Consider the following 20,228-nt stretch of genomic DNA (forward strand, 5'->3'; position numbering starts at 1 on the left):
TTAGGTGACGTACAACATGGGAGTAATATTACAGCTTAGGAGCATTGCTAGCACTAGGACAACAATGCTGACCACAATCTACATACCTGGAGGTGGAGTATTCTGGCGTATGTCTATTGAAAAATAGATTTACAGAGATAGGGGCTGCCCAAGAAAATGGGCAACACATTTGAAATGCTGAAAATATTGATAGCCTGTCATGACTACTCTCCATCTAATGTATGAAGCTGATTAATGTATGAAGCATACTGACATTGGCTTTAAAGCGTGCCTGTAGATCCGACAGGACACCCTTTTCAATGATCCAGTCCTGTAGATGTACCAGCACCTGTTTTCAGAAATGTTTTTGTATGGAGTCAATCAGGCTTATAGGCCTATAATTCCCTAGGTTTGACTGCTCCCACTTCTTGTAGATTGGGATCATCTCCACCAGTTTCCAACAAGTGGGAATATCCATGCCAGAGAGGATTGTATTTGATAGGAGATTTATGTAAGGACCCCAAACTTCTGTATTCGCCTTATATAAATCATTTGGGATCCTGTCTGGACCCGGGGCTCAGGCAGTAAAGCATGAGTTTATCACAGCGAATATCTCATTTAGAGAGAATACAAGAGAGCTAGTATCATCTATGACATCCTCGTCTAAAAACACTCTATCTCCTTGCTCAATATTGTTCATACTTATGTACAACTTGCTGAAATGGCCACCCACTCTTCTGGTTGTACACAGAAATCTAGCGCTATATTTGGGCCATTCAAACAGACTGCAGCTGTCCTCCACAAAGTTTTATAATCTTTAACGGTCAAGTCTTTGTGTAAAGATGACCACAAAGAACACTCCCACTCCTTTTTACCTTGAGCCAGTACCTGCCTGTAGCAGGTCCTACACCTCACTAGGTCTTATCGGGGATGTTTTAGCTGCAACTAAAGGATCACGTTGAGCTATCCTGCATGCCATCCACCATTATGTCAGGCAATGCCCTTAGGCCTTTTCTTGGCCCCTCATGTGGCCTGGCCCAGCAGATCTCTTATCTGGAAAAACAGTAAGCCGTGGCTAGATTTCAACCCTACACTTATATGCTCCATGGGTAATTGGTACAGATATTCAACCTCCTTTGCCACCCTATTCTTAACTACTTCTAACGCTGCAAGTTTTTTTCCACCCATTTCCACCGAATGGTCTTCTTATTATTTGCTTGTGAAAGGACACCCAAATCCATTCTGCCCCGAAGTACTGGTTTTGTAACTAAATTTTCGAAGACTGTAAAGTTATCCACCACTGCCATATCCAAGACGGCCGGCGAAAGGTTTGTCAACCAAGAAATAACTGATTCTGCTAAGATGGCCTGGCTGTTATATAAAATTTTACCTTGTCGATCTAAACGGATCCTAACATTTGTGGCTCTAAGGTTAAAGTTTACTGGTAATGCCAACACCCGAGCTGCTTTAGGAGTCCATCTCACACTCTGCAATTCTATTTGTGGGATGCACCACTGTCTATTCCAGTATGGGGGGGGGGGACTGGCTGGTAGTGGTTCAAATGTAGTATTAGGATCTCCAGCCACCAGCAAGGAACTTATCACCCAAATGCTCTGAGGTGGTTTGCTCTTATATGTTTAATAAGCTAGTCTCAGCGTTACCCGTTCCTACTCTGTTGTAAACACTAAACATTTTTAAAGACAACCCTGATGGAAGAACCAGACTGATTGCGAGAATTTTAGGGGAATCAATGGGAAAAGTTGTGATTTTACACTGCCGAGCCGTTTTCACCCAGATTCCTAAGACCCCTGAGGGCCTACCCTTTTCTCTTTGCACCGCGTTTACACAATAAGATGTAAGCCCGCTCCTGTGAAAGGGTGTTGAACACCATGTCACCTGGAAGAGGCAAATGTTGTGGGAATTAATAAAATAACCCAAATCCACCCCGAGATGCAACTTGGATACTCCTGCCACATTCCACCACCACATTTTAGCAGTGGCTTGAATAGGGTCACAACATAGGGAGCTCAGCTGTTCGTGGCTTCACCAAAATTCTTCTTCTCAGTCACACCCTGGCAACTGTTTACTAAGTGGGGCTCTGGAAACATTGTACAATTACTCTGTTGGCTTTAGGAGCCCCCCCCAACTGGTTGAAATTGGGCATCACCAGAAATCTAGGTGTATGGTTTAACTAGTCCTCCTCAAGTGACCCCTCAACTTCTACACTCTGTGGTAGATAGCCTTTCTGCACCCACTATGTCACTCCTAATGATGCAGTAACAATGTCTGACCTCTCTGAACCAGTGTGGAACTTTATTGATGAGCAAGTTTTGATCTTCCCTAGCTCCCGGGTTAACTTGGGCATCTGGATGAGGTATATTGCAGCCTGATTTATTACCGCCTGTCTGGGAATGTAGAACCCATTATGAACCATCACTCTTGATTGTACCATGTGAGACATGTCAGTGAAGGGTTCTCATGTACCCATGACTCCCATTCTACACACTAATCCTTCTCTCAACCCCTTCATCGGGGATTCCATCCACGGGACACATATTTGGAAACTCACTCACCCACAGATGTTACACAGACAGTGGAAGGGAGTAGAGGCGACATGGAGTGGCTGAGTGTGGTTTTCCAATATAGGCTACTAGCTGGGGGTAGTGTGGTGCAGGGAATGAGTGTCCCCAGTAAAGTTGGTTTATAGATTCCCCGTCCTTTCACCAACCCCCAACCAAGAGCACTTTGCTTGATTTGAATCTTGCTCTCTGCATTCCCTCCCTTTGAGACTCCACAACCTTCTTCAGGGCCACATCCTAATCCCTCAGATCCCCAATTACACCCATCATGTTTTGAACCATTGACCAAATCTCCAGATTGGGGACACTATTGATATAATTGTGTGGCCCCTGGGTTGGGACAGCATCAGGGTAAAGGACCAAGAAGTGGTTTTGGCACTCAATTGCTTCTGTGTTACGTGCATTCAGGGCCCTCCTTGGGTCGCCAATGAAGGAGGGCTCATTAGTTTACCCCAAGGAAGATGTGCCAACACAAACCTGGGATTGGCTAAACATTGGGGAAAATGCTTAGAGGGCACTGCTAAAGTAGGTTTGATAGTCTTACTGCAAGAAGAGGGGTTGGGGGTTAATGATTTCTTCACATTCAGATAGAAGATTGTCAATCCTATCCATTACACAGTTGCCTTCTGCCGAGGGTAGAGCATTTTTAGCTTCTGATGGCCCCATAGCCCCTTCCACTGTCTTCCTTTTACCTGCCTCTGTCACACGGGGACACTAGGTACAGAAAATTATAAAACAGAAAGAACAAGAAAAAAACGACCATCATCCCTTTGCTTTATTGGGAATATACAACAATTAATCCAGCCTGTCCACCCATTCCAAAAGTTTGCCTTATGATAGTCAGTTGTGCTGATGTATCGGCTCTACTCTCCTGGGCCCGTAAAAGATGGAGTTAAGAAACCTGGCCCTTCCTCTCTGCCAGATCCATACCAACTCGGACCAGTCTCACAGATTCCTTTCCCCCAAAGCCTCGCCACTCTTAGATACTTACAGTGTGAGGGGAGAGTAGAAGTCGGTGGTGAAAACTGGTCAGGTGAGGAGCTGCCATGGGCCACTGTTGAGAACAATGCAACTCAGCCCAGTCGTCTTACCTACAGCCCTTTCAATCTCTCCTCTCATTTGGACTCAAACAAGTCTGGGAGAGGTGAGGGCTATAACAGCAGAAGGGGAGACCACAAAAGAAACGTATCTGGATTGGGAGCAAGCCTAACAACAGTACTGAGTGGGAGATGAAACTCTTTCGAGGAGCCAAGAGTGTTGCCCTGTCCTGCCTGTTCCTGGCACTGATTGGTCCACCCCTGGCCTCACCCAGGTGTTTCCTGCGTAGCGGGATGTGTGTAGGTACTAGAGCGTGGTGATCAGAAGCAGGTGCAGCAAGTTGTAAGGAACACCTACAGGACCCTTTAAGTTATCTGGGACTTGTAGTCCCCCCCCCCACCCCCCCGCAGCGGGATGCATACTGGTGTTATGTAGCGTTTCGTGATCAGGAGCAGGTGCAGCAAGTTGTAAGGGATGCCTCCAGGGCCCTCTAGGTTATTTGGGACTCATAATCCCACCAAGTTTGCTGACTGCATTATCAGAATATGGAAAAGATTTGTTTAAAAAGGAGTATACCAGCAAGGACAGCTACCAAGATCAATCAAAACAAGCACTAGTGGTACAGCAAAGAATGCAGGAGAGCATATGTGATAGTATGAAAGGCTATTGAATAGTATTCAAATGTTCAGATTGGCTGGTAACCAGAACGCAAGGTTATAAAAAGTTGGCAAAAAAGAAAGATGAAGTATTGAAATCATACTGGGAATGACTAAGGGAGGTAACTATAAACACATTTTGGGAAATAGTAGTTAAAGGACGAGCTGAAGCAGGCAGACACTTAATTAACACCTTTCATTGAACCCAATGGTTTGGTTACTTTCCAAAGCACTACTGTCCTGGAGAACTCACCACTATTAGAAAAGGAAGGCCTGCTGAAGGGTGAGAAATTAGGCAAATAGTGTTCTCTCTTAGTGAAGTATGTGTAGCACTAGGAGTCCAGTGTAACAATAAGGCACTAGAGGGGGGCACAGGGGACTGCCTAACATATATACACTTTCAGCAAATATGCTAGCTCACTTTTTGAACTAATGACTTGGGCTCCCTATTACCTTCAGCGAGTAAATGCACATTTTCACTTTTGAACACACTTCCAGAGTCACAGAAATGAGCAGAGATTGTCTCTATATATGTCAATTTGGAAAGCCAACAGTCTTGTTGGTTGTACGATTTGTATATTGGACTTGTGTATGCTGTAAAATGTGAACTTTACTATAATGAAGCACTGACAAAAAGTATTTGAAAAATAGATGTTACAGAAAAAAAAAAAAATGTTTGTGTCTGTATCATCCATTTTTTTAGATGTTTTTGTCAGTGTTCATTTCACAGTCCTGCTCACCGACTCATCATAAACACTGCGGCCATTTGGAACTATAAAATAATATGAGTTTGTAGAATACTATTCCAAGATCGCTGCCATGTCCACATGCAGTTGCTGGGGAGCGAGCACTCCTGCTGCTGGTTTGTCCTCATTCACACAGCTCGAGCGCTCAGACACCGGCGAGGGGTCAAGATAATCCCCCACCAAGCACTGGTAAATGCAAGAAGTAAACAGCACAATTCTCACGCACTAGCAAAAGCAAAAGAGGACATCTGAAAGAGAAGTTCATGGCACAATAATCAAGCACTGGCAAAAAAGTTAAAAAACAGTGGAGGGCATTTATTTGACCCGGTGTCTCGGAAAAAGTGGCATACCAAACAGGCACAGGCGAAAGTGGACATTTGAAAGTCCTGGTGTCAAGAAGACAGTGGCATACCAAACAAGCACTGGCAAAAGCAAAAGAGGACGTTTCAAAGGGCTAGTGTCACTGTGCGACACGTTCTCTGCGGAGGGTGTAGCACCCGACCCAGAAAAAGCGAGAGACATTTAAGACGCTCCCCTGCCATCCACAGTGTTGGAAGGTTGCAGATTTCAAGGGATAGTAAACTACTGGGGTCGTGTCATCAAAGACCCAACCACCCTGCCTCAACCCCTCACCAAGTCATCAACCCCTCACCAAGTCATCTACTCCCTGAGTAAGCAGTGAGGAACAAGCACAATCTTTCCAAGCCACATAAAAAACGCTGTCAGCTCACACCACCCTCACGTACTTTGTGCCCCAGAGGATTACTAGCACTGCAGTGGATGCAAGCCCTAAAGTACTAGGAGCAGCGATGATGCAGTGACTTGAAAGCGGGGCCTGGATGCTAGTGGTGTTTGCGAGCAGACCTCTCACCCCAACAGAATAGGGGTATTCGCAGATAGAGAAGGAGGCAATAGAAATACATTGGGGGTGTCGTCATTTCCGTCTGTATGTGTATGGATGCCCTTTCGTGGTGACCACTGGCCACAAGCCCCTTATTCCACTTTTCAATGCAACAGGCTCAAATCTACCCCCCGAATCGACACGTGGATGCTTAAACATCAAGACTACAACTGTGAAGTAGAGTACAGACCTGGAACCTCCAAACCTGCTATCTATCACGTCACCCCTGAGCTGCCACCTCACAGGAAGAAGAAGAGGCAGAGGAAACTATGCTCAAAGAGTTGAGGACCGACAATGGTCCACCTTTTCAATGTCAAGAAGTGGCGGCATATCTGAGATCTCTAAACATAAAACACAAGAAAATCACACCCAGATAGCCACAAGCTAACGGCGAGGCAGAAAGGTTCATGAGGACTCTGAATAAAGTCATCAGAATTGCCCATGCCAATCAGCAACCCCTTGAATGGACCATTTACTCTTTTCTACAAAAGTATAGCCAGACCCCACACTCAACCACGGGGCAAGCCTCAGGGCATCTCATCATTGGGTGAGTGATCCAAGAAACCATTCCCCACCATCCGAGGTGGAATCCTGCTACCCTGGATGATCACCAAGTACTGAAGAAGCAACTCATGGCCAACAATCGAGCCAGTCAAGTCCGGAGAGCAGGAATCTACTTTGCAAGTCAGTGATGAGGTGCTCCTACAAGACAGGTTCCCCCGGAAACATGTTTCGGCCATAGATTATAAATAAACAAGATGCACAGTATCCGAGTGACTGCCCAGTGGAGAGAAGAGGCGATCATGATAAATATCTCCCATTTCAAGCCCTTCCACAAGGAATGCTTACTGAAAGTGACAGAGGAAGCCCAGGACCAGACCACAGTGTTCTGGAGGACACTAAATCTGCTGTCAGCGTTCCAGAAGCAATGAGTTAAAGTTACCGCGAAGCCCCTGCTGAGGTGCCTTACAGTGTCGATAGTAGACTGGATTTGCTGGATGAAGAAGGGCAGAGCACTCGCACTAAATACAGTCTATGTGATAATCCAACTCCCTCTACTCGCTTGAAAGACCATATCATACAACTGTGGCTATGTTTTGAGTGGAGCATAATGGTTTCCTTAGAACGGTGTGCAATATCACTGACCTGGTCAGTGCACTGCTCTTCCTCCCGTGGCTCCACCCTGTAAGTAGAGCCCTTTCCCTGGCTCCTCTGAACTCCTGATCCCTGTCAGGAGTTCAAGGCCCTCCTCCACCCGCATGCTTCTGCCTGCGCCTCATCCCTGGTGTCTATTGGGAGAGCTCTGCTTTCCTACTAGGATACCTTCTGCCTCTCTCCTCCTTTTGCTTTGCTTTGCTCTCTGCTCCACTGCTGTCCCTTAGTGCTCCTTTTCCTCGTTTATCTCTCACTCCGCTCTCTCTCGCTCTCCCCCTCTCTCTCTCCCCTGCCGCTGCTGCCCCGCCCCCTCCTCGCTCACCCGCCGCTGCTGCCCCGTTTTTGGGCTCTGCCCCTTTTTGGCACTGTTTTTCTTCCCCCTCCCGTCTCCCAACTGTCTTCTCCTTCCCCCCACCTCCCTACTTAATGGCAGCCGATGCGCAGCTGCGCTGCTGGCGCATCGAAGGAGCACCAAAGGCAAGCCCATCTGCGCCCCTTAGTGCCTGTACAGCGCCCAGCGCCAGAACCCCTGGCTCCCATAACCCCCACCACCACCACACACGTCTTCACTACGCCGCCACACTCCATGCCCTCAACACCGGCCGCTCTCCTACCTGCCTTCAAGCCTCCCCGCAGACCACCCACGGACCTTTCTCCTGCTGGAACTGCACCTTCACCAGCCTCCACGCCAATGACCCACCCACCAAGGCAGGACACAAGCCTCTCAAATGTATCGTCCTCAACACCTGCTCCGTCCACAAGCATGCAGTAGAGCTATGAAATCTACTCGCCTCAGCCTCCCCAGATGTCGTCTTCCTGACCGAGACCTGGATGAACCCCTCCTCAGTGCCTGACATCGCCATAGCCGTCCCGGATGGCTACAAGATCACCCGCAGGGACCGCTCCAACAAACCAGGAGGAGGCATCGTCATCATCCATAAGAACAACCTCAGGATCACGACCAACACTGAAGACACCCTCAGCACTGCCGAACACCTGCACTTTCAAATCCACACTGACCCAAACACCACCCTTTGAGAGGCCCTCATCTACAGGCCCACAACAGCAGCTCAGCGACTCCATTACTGACATCATCAGCAAGCACGGTCTCGCATCCACTGACTACATACTCCTCGGGACTTAAACTTTCACCTGGAGAACACCAATGACAACAACACCACCACCCTGCTCGACAACCTCTCCAACCTCGGCCTCAAACAGCTCATCACGACACCAACCTACTCCGCAGGACACACACTCAACCCTATTTTCTCTGCCAGCAATGACGTCTCTTTCAGCCACACCACCGAACTCCACTGGACAGACCATTGCTGCATCCACTTCTCCTTCATGAAACGCACAACACTCCACCACCCACAACGGATCCCCCACCGCAATTGGAACAAGGTCACCGAAGACCAACTTATCCCGGCCCTCACCCAGAACCCATCTATCGACACCACTGACACTGATGCAGCTGCCCGCAACTTCAGGCAAATGGGTCAACACCTGTGCCAATATTCTCGCCCCAATCAGGACGCACCAACAGAAAGGCCTTTGAGGTTACCGCCAACTTCCACGAATCTAAGCAAAGCTGCCGAAGACTCGAAAGAAAGTGGCACCAATATCAGACTCTGGACAACCTCACAGCCTTCAAAAACGCCATCCGCAGACACCACTAACTCATCAGAGCTGCCAAGAGAACCGCCTTCAAAGTCCAAATAAACAACAACCCACACAGCCACAAGGAGCTCTTCAACGTCGTGAAGGAACTCCCCAACCCCAGCTCCAACGCCAATAACATCCCGCCATCCCAAGACCTTTGTGACTCCCTAGCCTCCTACTTCCACTGCAAGATTGCAGACAGCCACGACAGCTTTAGCACCCAGTCCCCCCGGCAACCACCAACACCATAGATTGACCAACCTCCTGCTCTACTGGACCCCCGTCAATGACAACGACACCATCGAAATCATGAACACCATCCACTCCGGCTCTCCATCTGACCCCTGCCCTCACCACATCCTCAACAAAGCAAGCTCCATCATTGCAACCCAACTATGGAAGATCATCAACAGCTCCTTTGAGTCCAGCACCTTCCAGGAGAGCTGGAAACAGGCCAAGATCAACGCCCTCCTCAAAAAACCCAAGGTAGGCACAAAGGACCTCAAGAACTTCTGGTCTATCTCCCTGCTCCCCTTCCAAGCAAAAGTAATCAAGAAGGCTGTCAACAGACAACTAACCCACTTCCTAGAGGAGAACCACACCCTGGACCCTTCCCAATCCGAATTCTGCAGCAACCACAGCACCGAAACCACCCTCATCGCTGTCACAACGACATCAGAACCATACTGGACAGCGGCGAAACCGCGGCCCTCATCCTCCTGGACCTCTCGGCCGCGTTCAACACTGCCTGCCACCACACCTTACGCTCATTCCTCAGCAATGCTGGAATCTGCGACAGAGCCCTGGACTGGGTCACCTCCTTTCTCACCGGCAGAACCCAGAGAGTCCGCCTCCCCCATCCGCTCGGAGGCCATCAAAATCATCTGCGGCGTACCCCAGGGTTCGTCCCTCAGCCCGACCCTCTTCAACGTCTACATGGCCCTGCTCGTTAACATCGCCTGATCCCACAACCTCAACATCATCTCATACGCCAACGACACCCAGCTGATCCTCTCCCTCACCAAGGACTCCGCCAAGACCAACTCCATGAAGGAATGAAGGCCATTGCCGAATGAATGAAGAGCAGCTGCGTCAAACTCAATTCTGACAAGACGGAAGTCCTCATTTTTGGCTCCACACCCTCCGCATGGGATGACTCCTGGTAGCATGCCACTCTCGGAACCGCTCTGACTCCCACCGACCACGCACGCAACCTAGGATTCATCTTGGACCCCTCACTATCTATGACCCAGTAATCATCTCCTCCTCCAGCATCAACACCCTCCACATGCTCCGAAAGATCTACAAATGGATACCCACTAATACCCGAAGAACAGTCACCCAAGCCCTCGTAAGCAGCAAACTGGACTTCGGCACTGCCCTCTATGCAGGGACCACGGCCAAACTCCAGAAGAGGCTGCAACGCATCCAGAACGCCTCCGCACGCCTCATCCTGGACATCCCCCATGTGACACATCACAGACCACCTGAAAAAACGGTACTGGCTCCCAGTCAACAAGAGAATCACCTTCAAACTCCTCACCCTCGCTCACAACGCACTGCACAACACCAGACCAGAATACCTCAACAGACGACTGTCCTTCTACACCCGAACCGGCATCTCCGCTCCACTGACCTCGCCCTCGTAACCGCCCCACGCGTCCACAGACCTACAACCGGCAGTAGATCATTGCCGCACCTCGCCGCAAAACGTGGAACACTCTTCCCACCCACCTGCGCCAGTTAAAAGGCCTCCTTACCATCAGGAAACTTCTCAAGACCTGGCTGTTTGAGCAGTAGCAGCACCTCCCCCTCCCTTTTCCCCCCTCCCCTCCTCAGTGCTTTGAGACCCTCACAGGTGAGTAGTGCACTTTACAAATTCCTGATTGATTGATTTACACCAGAGCTGAGAAACTGGGTGTGAACTGTTGACTTTGATGCTGGTAACCCAGTTCTGAATGAGAACATAGCCACCGAAGAACAGACTACAGTCTATTTTCACACTTGTTTAATGCTGTCTAAAGGTTTGTGTTTGTTTTTTATTTGAAAATAAGGGAGGATTGTAGTGCCTTGCCTGTGATGTAAAAGGCAAGACAGTAAGGTGGAACACACACACAGTAACAAGAGGGGGGCCTGACGTGTACCGCGCTGGGTTGAGGGTCTAATGGTACAGTCCTGTACACCACGAGACATGATCAATAATGGAGCGGACAGGCTGGGTTCATAGTAAGGACACTGCCGGTCACGCAGCCAGTTCCAAGAACATACCTGTCTACTGTTTCTTGGCTAGGTGAGGCCTATGCGCAGCGACGTTGGAGGTTTGCAGGCGCCTTGTCAGAGAGTCACTATTACACTCCCCGACATTACAGGGATTTCAATCCCCTCGGGGTCTGTGAGGCCTTTGTTTTATTTATTAGAACATTCTGCCCTCTAGTAGCAGAATGTTATATTAGCCTTATAGCCCTTTGCAGCTGGGCTATGCCGGCCATTAAAGTCCTACTCCCTTGTTTAACACTGGAGCGAGCCTTTAATGGCTGGTATAGCCCGCTACAGCAGGCTATGAGGCTATATTGGATGAAGTTCACAATTATTGTTGCCAGAAATCCTTCACAGTTAATACAGCCTTATAGCCTGCCGTAGACAGTATAGCCCATTAGAACATTCTGCCACTAGATGGCAGAACAGTCTAATAAATAAAGAAAAGGCCTCAGAGCCCGACGGGAATGAAATCCCCTTGGGCTCAGTGAGGCCTTTGTTCACAGCTGTTGCTGTGTGAACAACACTGGAATGTTGGAGCTCCAGGCTTCTACCAGCCATTAGAAGCCGGGAGCACTCCACTGTCTTCAATGGAGCTCTCAACATTCCAATGTTCTAATTTACAGTAAGACCACACTCCTTAATGCTTGGAGTGTAGCAGGAGGTGGAATAAGATAATATGGCTCATTGGAGAGAGTGCTCAAGTGTTTGATTATCTTGAAATTAGATTCAAGTAAAGGGTCAGTTGGCTAACTAGCACAATACATTGAAATTGATATAAGGCCAGCAAGGAGGGGCAGTGCTTTCTTTTGTTAAATTTTAGGGAAATAGAGCCACTGCCCCAGCTTTAGAATAATATAGAGCTCAAATGCCTATGGAGACATTATATGGGGCATATGTGTGGGATGGGAATAAATCTAAAGTATTGGCAGTAAAAAATAAGTGATTTTTATAACAGATGCAAGGCACTGAGAGGGCATACAAGCAGTTAAAAGGAGATCGCAAAATGCCATGCTTGGAGTCTGAAACAAAAACATATGGAAAAAGCATTAATCAAAATATACAGCTTCTGTCAGAACAATAAAACAGAAGCAATTCTGGGAATAAAACTGATGAATGATCAATCGGACAGGTGAAGCGTAGTCACAGCAGAAGCATGGCTAGCACTCGCAGCAGGTATATATACAGAGTCAGGGGCACTTGGACAAGGGCGCTGTGTGATAAGACCATCAGATAACACAATAGCTTACACGGGCCCCCAAGACTAGGGAGGAGGTAAGGCACAGAGCCCGCTGGCAGTAGCCAAAATAATAAAAAAAAAGAGAAGAGAAGACGGGGCACCAGGGCCCAATGCACTGCCGGGCGGTCTGTTAAAAGAACAACTCGAATACTGGTCAGATACTTTATCCAGCCTGTACGCAGAATGCAAGAAGAAGTCCCGTATTTGTGGTGAGGCTCCCTACTGCAGCCAATATATAAAAAGAGCGAAAGAACAGAACCAAAAAACTACCAGTAAACCGCTCTTCTGGACATAGAAGGTAAAGCATATGCCAGCATGCTATTGAACCAAACAAATGGATAAAGGACAGCAACATCTTTCCCTTTTATCAAACAGGCTTCCGCAAAGGCTGTGCAACTGTTGATAATATTGTCGCCCTATCATACCTAGCACAGCAAGCGAACTATAAGAACAGCCAGTTTGCTTGCTTTGTGGATTATTCAGCGGCTTCCGATGAGGTGTCCAGGAAAAAATTAGGAAACAAACTAAAAAGTTGGGGGATCCCTGATAAACTTCTGAAGGCCATTATCTCACTATACAACAATACTTGGCTGAGAATAAAACTGGACAGGACACAATCACTCATAAGCTGCATACACATAGAGGATTAAAACAAGGTTGTGTCCTCGCACCGACTCTATTTAACCTGTACACGGCGGATCTGGGGAAGGCCCTCCAAGGAGCAACAATGGTAACCCCAAGAATAGGGCTGCACAAAATAAAATTATTACAGTATGTAGACAACCTGGTAATATTTGATCACCCCAGAGTTGGATTGCAAAGAGGGCTAGATGCTCTGAATCTATATAATGAGGCCAACGAGTTAGCAACCAACATGAGCAAGGCAAAAGTGGTGGTCTTTGGGAAATATGTCAGAAAAATTGGCCTTAGGTGGAGATTAAGCCCGCAGACAATAAAAACAAGTGGATTCTATAACTACTTAGGGGCATGGTTAAGTGATTCTGGCAAACCCTCACTGCACTGTACCAAGTTGAGCTCTAAAATACAGGCAACTATATCCAAGCTATGTAAACTACAGGGGAAACTACACAGCCCCTCGACAGTACCAAGCAGAAGGGTGGCAAAAGCTAAACTGCTAGCAGGTTATGCGCAGCAGGCATTTCCTGGGCAAATGGAACTAATAATGGAAAAAGCACAATGCCAGGGCTACAAGCGCATCTTCCGCCTTCCAAAATATAAGGGAAACAACTTGACTTGGTTATAGTTTGGTTTGGTCCAGCAGAAGTACGAATGTCTCAGCAGCTTGACAAAGTACTACTTTTAGATCCTTAAAGCAGACATGGGAACTCTAAAGGTAGTGCTTAAGGCGATATTCGTAGGGAAATCAAACTCCTTGAACAGCTAACTGGAAACCGCAGTATCGGAACTCCAGTTAGCAACATCCAACTGGACACGGGAGGAAGTAAATTACCTGGCCATAAAGAAAGCGCTAAATAGACAAATCTTCAAGCTAACTAGGGAAGAGGATCTCACCAGATGCAAAGAATGTGGAAGGCTATTAGGCCTAATTCCTTCCTATGAGGCCAATACAATTCAGCCTTATCTAACAAGCGCTTTGGGTAAGAAAAGCCTGAAAGACATACAATGGGCTCAGGTAGTTGCACTCTCATCAAAGAGCTGAACCCAGGATGGAAAAATCTACAACAGATAACTAAATGTCATGTGTGTGACTATAATAAGGAAACCCTGCTTCACCTTGTATGCTGTTGCCCTGGTTTGCTTCAACAGCGTAGGCTTTTTTTTTTAAGATCAATGTTCCTTAAGCATTGGATAAGGACAAATGCTGAGGCAGTCTCATGGCTTTTTGCTTGTAAAGATCCTTCAGAGCTGGCGAGGTTCGGAAGGTACATGAGAGAGACTCAGGCAGAACTGAATAAAGCTGCCCAGCATTTGGTGTCATAAATAAAGCATAGAACATGAAGAAACAACAGCGCTAACAAATCAGTCAAATACTAAGAATATACACGGAGACATGGAACAAGGATTGGGGATCTTGCCTCTATGTGAGGAGCAGGACATGCAAGAGCACTTTAAATGCCAGAGCCACATGATGAACGACGACGGACTTGTGGGATTTAACTGCCTTATTATTTGCACAAGTACTTAATGCAAGAGCAACCAGAGAGAAGGGATGGGCTCCAGGGACAAAATGGCTGTGCTTTGTTTTTCACTAGCATGTACGTCTAAGGAGGAAGAGTGGGCTGGCATAATCTGAAACTGCACAAGCACTTTACAGGAATGAGTAAACTTGTGGGACAAAATGAACCCTAACCCTGTATAAGCACTTTTTCAGACAGAAAGCTTGGTCACGCAATGACCGTAATGATTTTAACTAACATCAGGAAGAGAGGTTGGTACCATACAATCACCTTTCTGAAGGGGTGAGCTTGCGGTACATAATGACCTCTAGTGGTACAAGCATCTTTTAGGGTAGAGAGCTCACCCCGTGTAATGATTGCAATGGTTTTAACTAATTTCATCCCAATTTTGCACAAACCGATTATAGGAAACACTAGATTGCGGCCAGGGTCGGGCTGATTGTGAACACACGTATTCAGTCGGGGCACTTTTTCCCATTCCCATAGAAGGAAGGGGGTGGTCCCTTTTGTGTATGATGGTTTTTTGTGCCCCTTTACAAACATCTTTTCCTGACCTGTCTGGGGCACAATTGATTTTTTTGCCACTGTGTGTACTTTTTTCTTTTTTAGGATCCAGCGCTCGCAAGTACTCTGGACCATGTTGTAATCTCTATGTGGGCTTATAACCCCGCCCATGTCACGCCCGTCACTTTGATTAGGTCATGGGCTTGCCTTTTAAAAATCAATTGATTCCATTTGTAAAAGGCATGCCTTTTCCGGTGTGTAGCCCTCCTTGAGCGCACCGGTAAACGACTGAAAACATACGAGGATCCAGGTTTTCAGCTGGTTTCTGGACTACTTTATCTTTTCATGTCCTGCACAGAGCGATCTCGCTGGGCAGAAGTTGAGCGCTTTGCATGACAACGACCCTGTTACATGGATAATTGCACTTTTGCCGGTAACATAGATAATTGCACTTTTGCCAATAAGTTTCACTGCGAACAAACTTCTGTTTCCTTTTCTGTGTCTCCTTCACACTCATGGTGACCACCGGCTTGCATATGTGAAACTGTTTCGTTTTTCCTTTTCAGTTTATTTGGCAAGAAAAGTCCGGTTGGGCATTTACAACCCTAATGGCTCTAAAGTGAGCAAATGAGAGACCTGTTGCATTGCAAATGCTTGTTTTTATTGAATTTTATTGGCTAAAGATCAGAACAAGAGTTGCGGCATAAATTCATGATGTGCATAATGCCTTGTTTGTCGAGCCTTCCTACCTCACATTCGTCGATATGCCCTGTAGGATCCATAGCAGCAATAGCAAGTATAGCGAGGAAAACAATCAGGAGACTGCAAAAACCCAGGGTGGTGACTGTTGCAAACAAAACAAGCAATTCGAAGAGATACCCCGTTGGAGTGATTTGATCGTGTTACTAAATTAAATTAAATAAATTGCTGGAAATGGCCACTGATGCTTGGTTGCCTTAACTGCCACTTCCCCTAACATTTGAAACGTGGGTGGTCTCTCCATACATACAGTCCTCCATCTCTATCAGTCTCTTCTCTCAAGGAACTGTACATGCTACCAATAGCCTCGGTTACCCCCTTAGCTCCATGTCATATGAGGCTCCTCAACATGCCTTCTACACATAGCTTATGAAACATGTATGTCCTCTGTAAACACGATGTCCCAATTATCTTAAAATAGAGGAAATTAGTAGTTCAAGTAGATAAGACAGAAAACTTCCTGAATTACCAAAAAGCAACGAAAGCATATGATCCACCCTGTAAAATGTCAATGCAGATCTCAATCCTCACCTAATTTTGTTCCTAGAAAAATCCTATCCCGGAATCAAATAAGTGAAACACCTTTAAATTAATTGACATCAAAAACTGTATGATTTGGGTATGTTATTTGGACCTAATCCACTTCCGCTGTTCTTAAAATCTCACACACTTCAACTACTATCTGACTGACCTGTAACTTTACAATCCTAGAAGAAGGCCTCATGAACTCATACTCTATGACCATATAAAAGCGTAAGTTATTGGCACCTTTCATGATAGCCAATCATAGCTCCTTCTCTGGAATGCAGCACACACCTTTCCTTCCCTGGATTTTCCCATTTGTTCCATATATTTGTATTACATGGCTTTTTCTGCACAATAAGTAATAAAACAAAATAAACAAAAATATATTTAAATAAGGCAATAATACATCATGGGTCAACTACTACAAGAATACTAAAAAGGATTATTATTTTTTTTACAAAAACTGAGCTGTAATTATTTCCCTTTGGCTGCACCTACATGCATGTCTGTTTAATGAAGTATATGAATTTCTGTCCTTACTAACAGTAGTGAATAGGTGAACAGTAATAAGTGAATAAGTGAATTTATGCAGTTTGATTGTTATCTTGAACTTGGGATGGTTTACATTTTAACTTGTTAATGACAAACATTTTGTGTGGTAAATGTATGTCATAAATGTACATTCTGTCTAGCCACTTTATATCATAATAAATTTGCCTTGGTGAAGTAACTTCTTGGTGCTTCACAATATTGTCATAACATTGTGGTTCAATTTTCTGACGTACTTAATTACACATATTTATCTATATCTTACCTACTGGCGGTCATCAGTAGGTAGTTATAGTTAGGGCCATGTTCCCATAGGAGAAGCGTTTTTTGAGTTGCCTATATCTTTGGCACCGTTTGACGAATCTTCACAAAATTTTCCCCAAAAAAGTGTTACGGTGATTCTTGCTGCACATGGAAAGTTTTGGGGTGATTTATCAAGAGGGGGCCAAGAAAAAGGGGGCTCAAAAAAGGTTGCGTTTCTCATGCTAATTCCATAGGACTCTTTAGACACGGCTACAGGCCGAACCACTGGACAGAATTACATCAAATTTGGCAGAAAGCTAGCTGTCGGTATGCAGATTACACTTTTGCTTATTTGGTGTGAATCTGTTAAGTTGTTTTTGAGAAATTTAGGGAAAATCAAGTTTGCATTTCTCTGGCCGCAAAGTATTCACAAACACAGACGAGCCCGAGCACGGAAATGGGGGGGGGGAAGCAAAATAATAATATAAAAACATATAATAAATATTGACAATACTTTCATGTTTTGCTGCAGATACAAGAAGAAACTAAATCAAAGTGCTTTAGTTATATGAAGGCCACTGGAATTATGTGGCAGAGAGGACCAAATTATGTGACAAGGCTGACCAATTTATGTGGAAAGAAAAGTCCAGTTATGCACATATTACGCCAATAGCTCTAACTCAAGCAAATGCGAGACCTATTGCATTGCCAATGCTTGTTTTTATGTATTGTCGTGTTTTCTGTGATGATAGCAATGATTTTAATTAATTATGCAACAAAATGTATTCATTTATACACAAAAAACAGACACAAGCATTTCATCAAACACATACACAAATAACAACACATTTTATTTAATTTGCACATATAAAAATAAACATTTTAATAGGAAGGTTGGAGCATGCCTAATTTCAACTGAAGCCGCATATCGTCCTTACTTAGTATATTCTATTTGATGAACCTGAACTCCCTCCATGAAGCAATCCGAGGACACTAATTTAATTTTTAGCCTCCAATTTCAATTTCCTTGACATTTACAGAGGGTTTTAAGATTTTCAATTGTATATTTAGCCTCTTATTTTACATACACTTTATTAATCTGTTAATATTATTTAATTTTCTAAGCAGTCACGGACTCCCTGAGGAGGCTTTGCTGACCCCCAGGGATCCCCAGAAAACATGTTGGGAACCACTGCTTAACAAGTTTTCAAAGGACACGGAAGAAAAATCACCATATAACTCGGCATCTAAATTGCAAGTAAAATAAATAGCTAATACAGAAAATGTAAAAAATTACCGTTTAAACCATATTTATCAGTGAAAAAAATAGAAACTATTTTTAGGCAAAGGTGAGCACTGTGCAGTGGATTTATGTAGTCAAAGTGGAGGTAGCCAACTGTCCATGCTGTATGTATACTGTGGTGGGTGAAAGCAAAATGTTGAATGACAATTTTACCAGCCAGTGGATGGAGCCGTCTCACCAAATGTCATTGTAGGTCTGTATTAAAACGTATATTATTTGGAAAAATATTAGTCTGACAAAACAACTGATGCTGTCTCAATAACAAGACCTAAAAACGTTTCGGTATAAGCTGCTAATACATTGCATGGGCCTACCCGAGAACTCAAGGAAGAGCATGTTGGGTCAATTTTAAAAACGCATAAACGTATCTGGCCTTATAAAGAAACAGAAGTGCCACTCCCATCCTCGGGTGAATACTTCTTACCCTGCACCCTTGGCTGAAGGTGGTAGATAGCGGTCTCGATGGTGCGCTTCTAGTTCACTTCTCCCCATACTCCGCCTGCACGCGCGCGCACGCACACTACATCCCTGGACTGCCTCCCTACACGTACATTGTGACGCCACCCCTGACGTCTTTCTGACCAGTTCCACAGTGGCTTATTTTGAAAGAAAAGAGAAACAGGCTCCGTAAACATAAACAAGAGACCGAAGACTCTGCTGCTCTGGGCCGTTCAATTAAAGGAGGACCTCTTTGCCATACTACAGTAGCGGATTTTGAGTTCCTCACTATGCCGAGTCGAAGTCAGGTTTCCACGAGTGACGGTCAGCAAAGCAGACTCACGACATGGGTCACACGTAGGCGGGGTCATCGTTCCGCGCGGCGGCCATTTTACTATGCATTATTCATGCACCCAAATGTAGAAGGCTGCTGCCACGTTCCATATGACGTCACAGTATCACCTTACGTAAGCTATTAGCCTGTTAGCTATTGGCGATCGTCTGTAACTACGTAAACAAGCGTGTTATGTGATGTCACAGAGTTCCAGAACAACTGAAATTCATAGCGAGATCATGGACAGTACAGCAGTACCGAGGGCATGGGGGTGGGGGGTGTTTAACATCGGGTTCAGAGGGACGCCTTGTAAGGTAACGTGTTATTCTGTTGCTCTTGAGTTCTGAGAGTGAATGAGAGTTAAGTGTTTAAGTTGTCATTAGATTTGTTGTGCGACAGGTGTTTTACCTACGTGGCCGGTATTTTTATGTTAAGGCTACTACACAAAAAAGTCTGTTAAGGGCGATATAAGGCCGAAAATACGTGAAAGCATTTTAGAAGTGTCTACATTAACCCTAAAATATTATTAGAGCAAATAGAGGCAGAATTACAACATTAAAAAAAAAATATATAGATAATTTTACATAAAGTACTTTAGAAGTACACGATCGTGGTATTCCAGAATCTTTAAATATGACCAACCGGCCGGTATTATTCTCTCTAGGAAAGGTGACATCCAGATATTTAATGGCGTAGAGCATGATATTTCTTATTATACTGCATACTGGACCTCGAATCTTTGGTCGTGTACGGTAAGAGTTTGAATACTCTCCAAATCTCTTGAGCTTGCCCTCCTTGAAGAGTTAAATGATTGGAAGGTATATATACATTAGAGCTGTAGGTTTCTTGGTTAATGGTTACCTTTGGACCCGTAGCAAACTTTGCGTTTATTGCTAAGGCTTCTTATACATCTGCAGTAGTGAACCAGGATTGCATTTTCAAAATGCAGGGGTGGAGACCTGTGAGGCAGAGCGGACCTGTTTGCAAATGTAAATGGTAAAATTGGAACAATTAAAAAAAAGCATGATGTTAAATAGACAAGGAAGGACACTGATTGGTCCCCTGGATCTCTGTTCGCAAGTCCCTATTACTCCTATAACCCTCGTCCCTATCCCAGTCATTACAAATGAGTTGATGCCACCTCACGACAGGAACAAAGCAGGAGAATCCTAGAATCCTAACCCACCCATCAAGCCTGC

The 20,228-nt window shown here is 45.4% G+C and overlaps 1 protein-coding gene across 2 annotated transcripts in view; it reads right to left on the reverse strand.

The window, feature by feature from the left end:
• The window catches only part of LOC138301859 (E3 ubiquitin-protein ligase TRIM39-like), a 224,720-nt gene extending 205,697 nt beyond the window's left edge, over positions 1-19,023 (reverse strand). Inside the window, exon 1 of one of the 2 annotated variants that reach the window (XM_069242353.1) lies at positions 18,682-19,023. The gene's annotated coding sequence lies outside the window, so the exon portion shown is untranslated. The remainder of the gene's footprint in view (positions 1-18,681) is intronic. The other variant, XM_069242351.1, reaches the window with a different exon arrangement.
• Positions 19,024-20,228: the final 1,205 nt, after the last annotated feature.

The sequence above is a fragment of the Pleurodeles waltl genome, chromosome 6 (assembly GCF_031143425.1).
Source record: "Pleurodeles waltl isolate 20211129_DDA chromosome 6, aPleWal1.hap1.20221129, whole genome shotgun sequence".
In the NCBI taxonomy this organism is placed as follows: Eukaryota; Metazoa; Chordata; class Amphibia; order Caudata; family Salamandridae; genus Pleurodeles; species Pleurodeles waltl.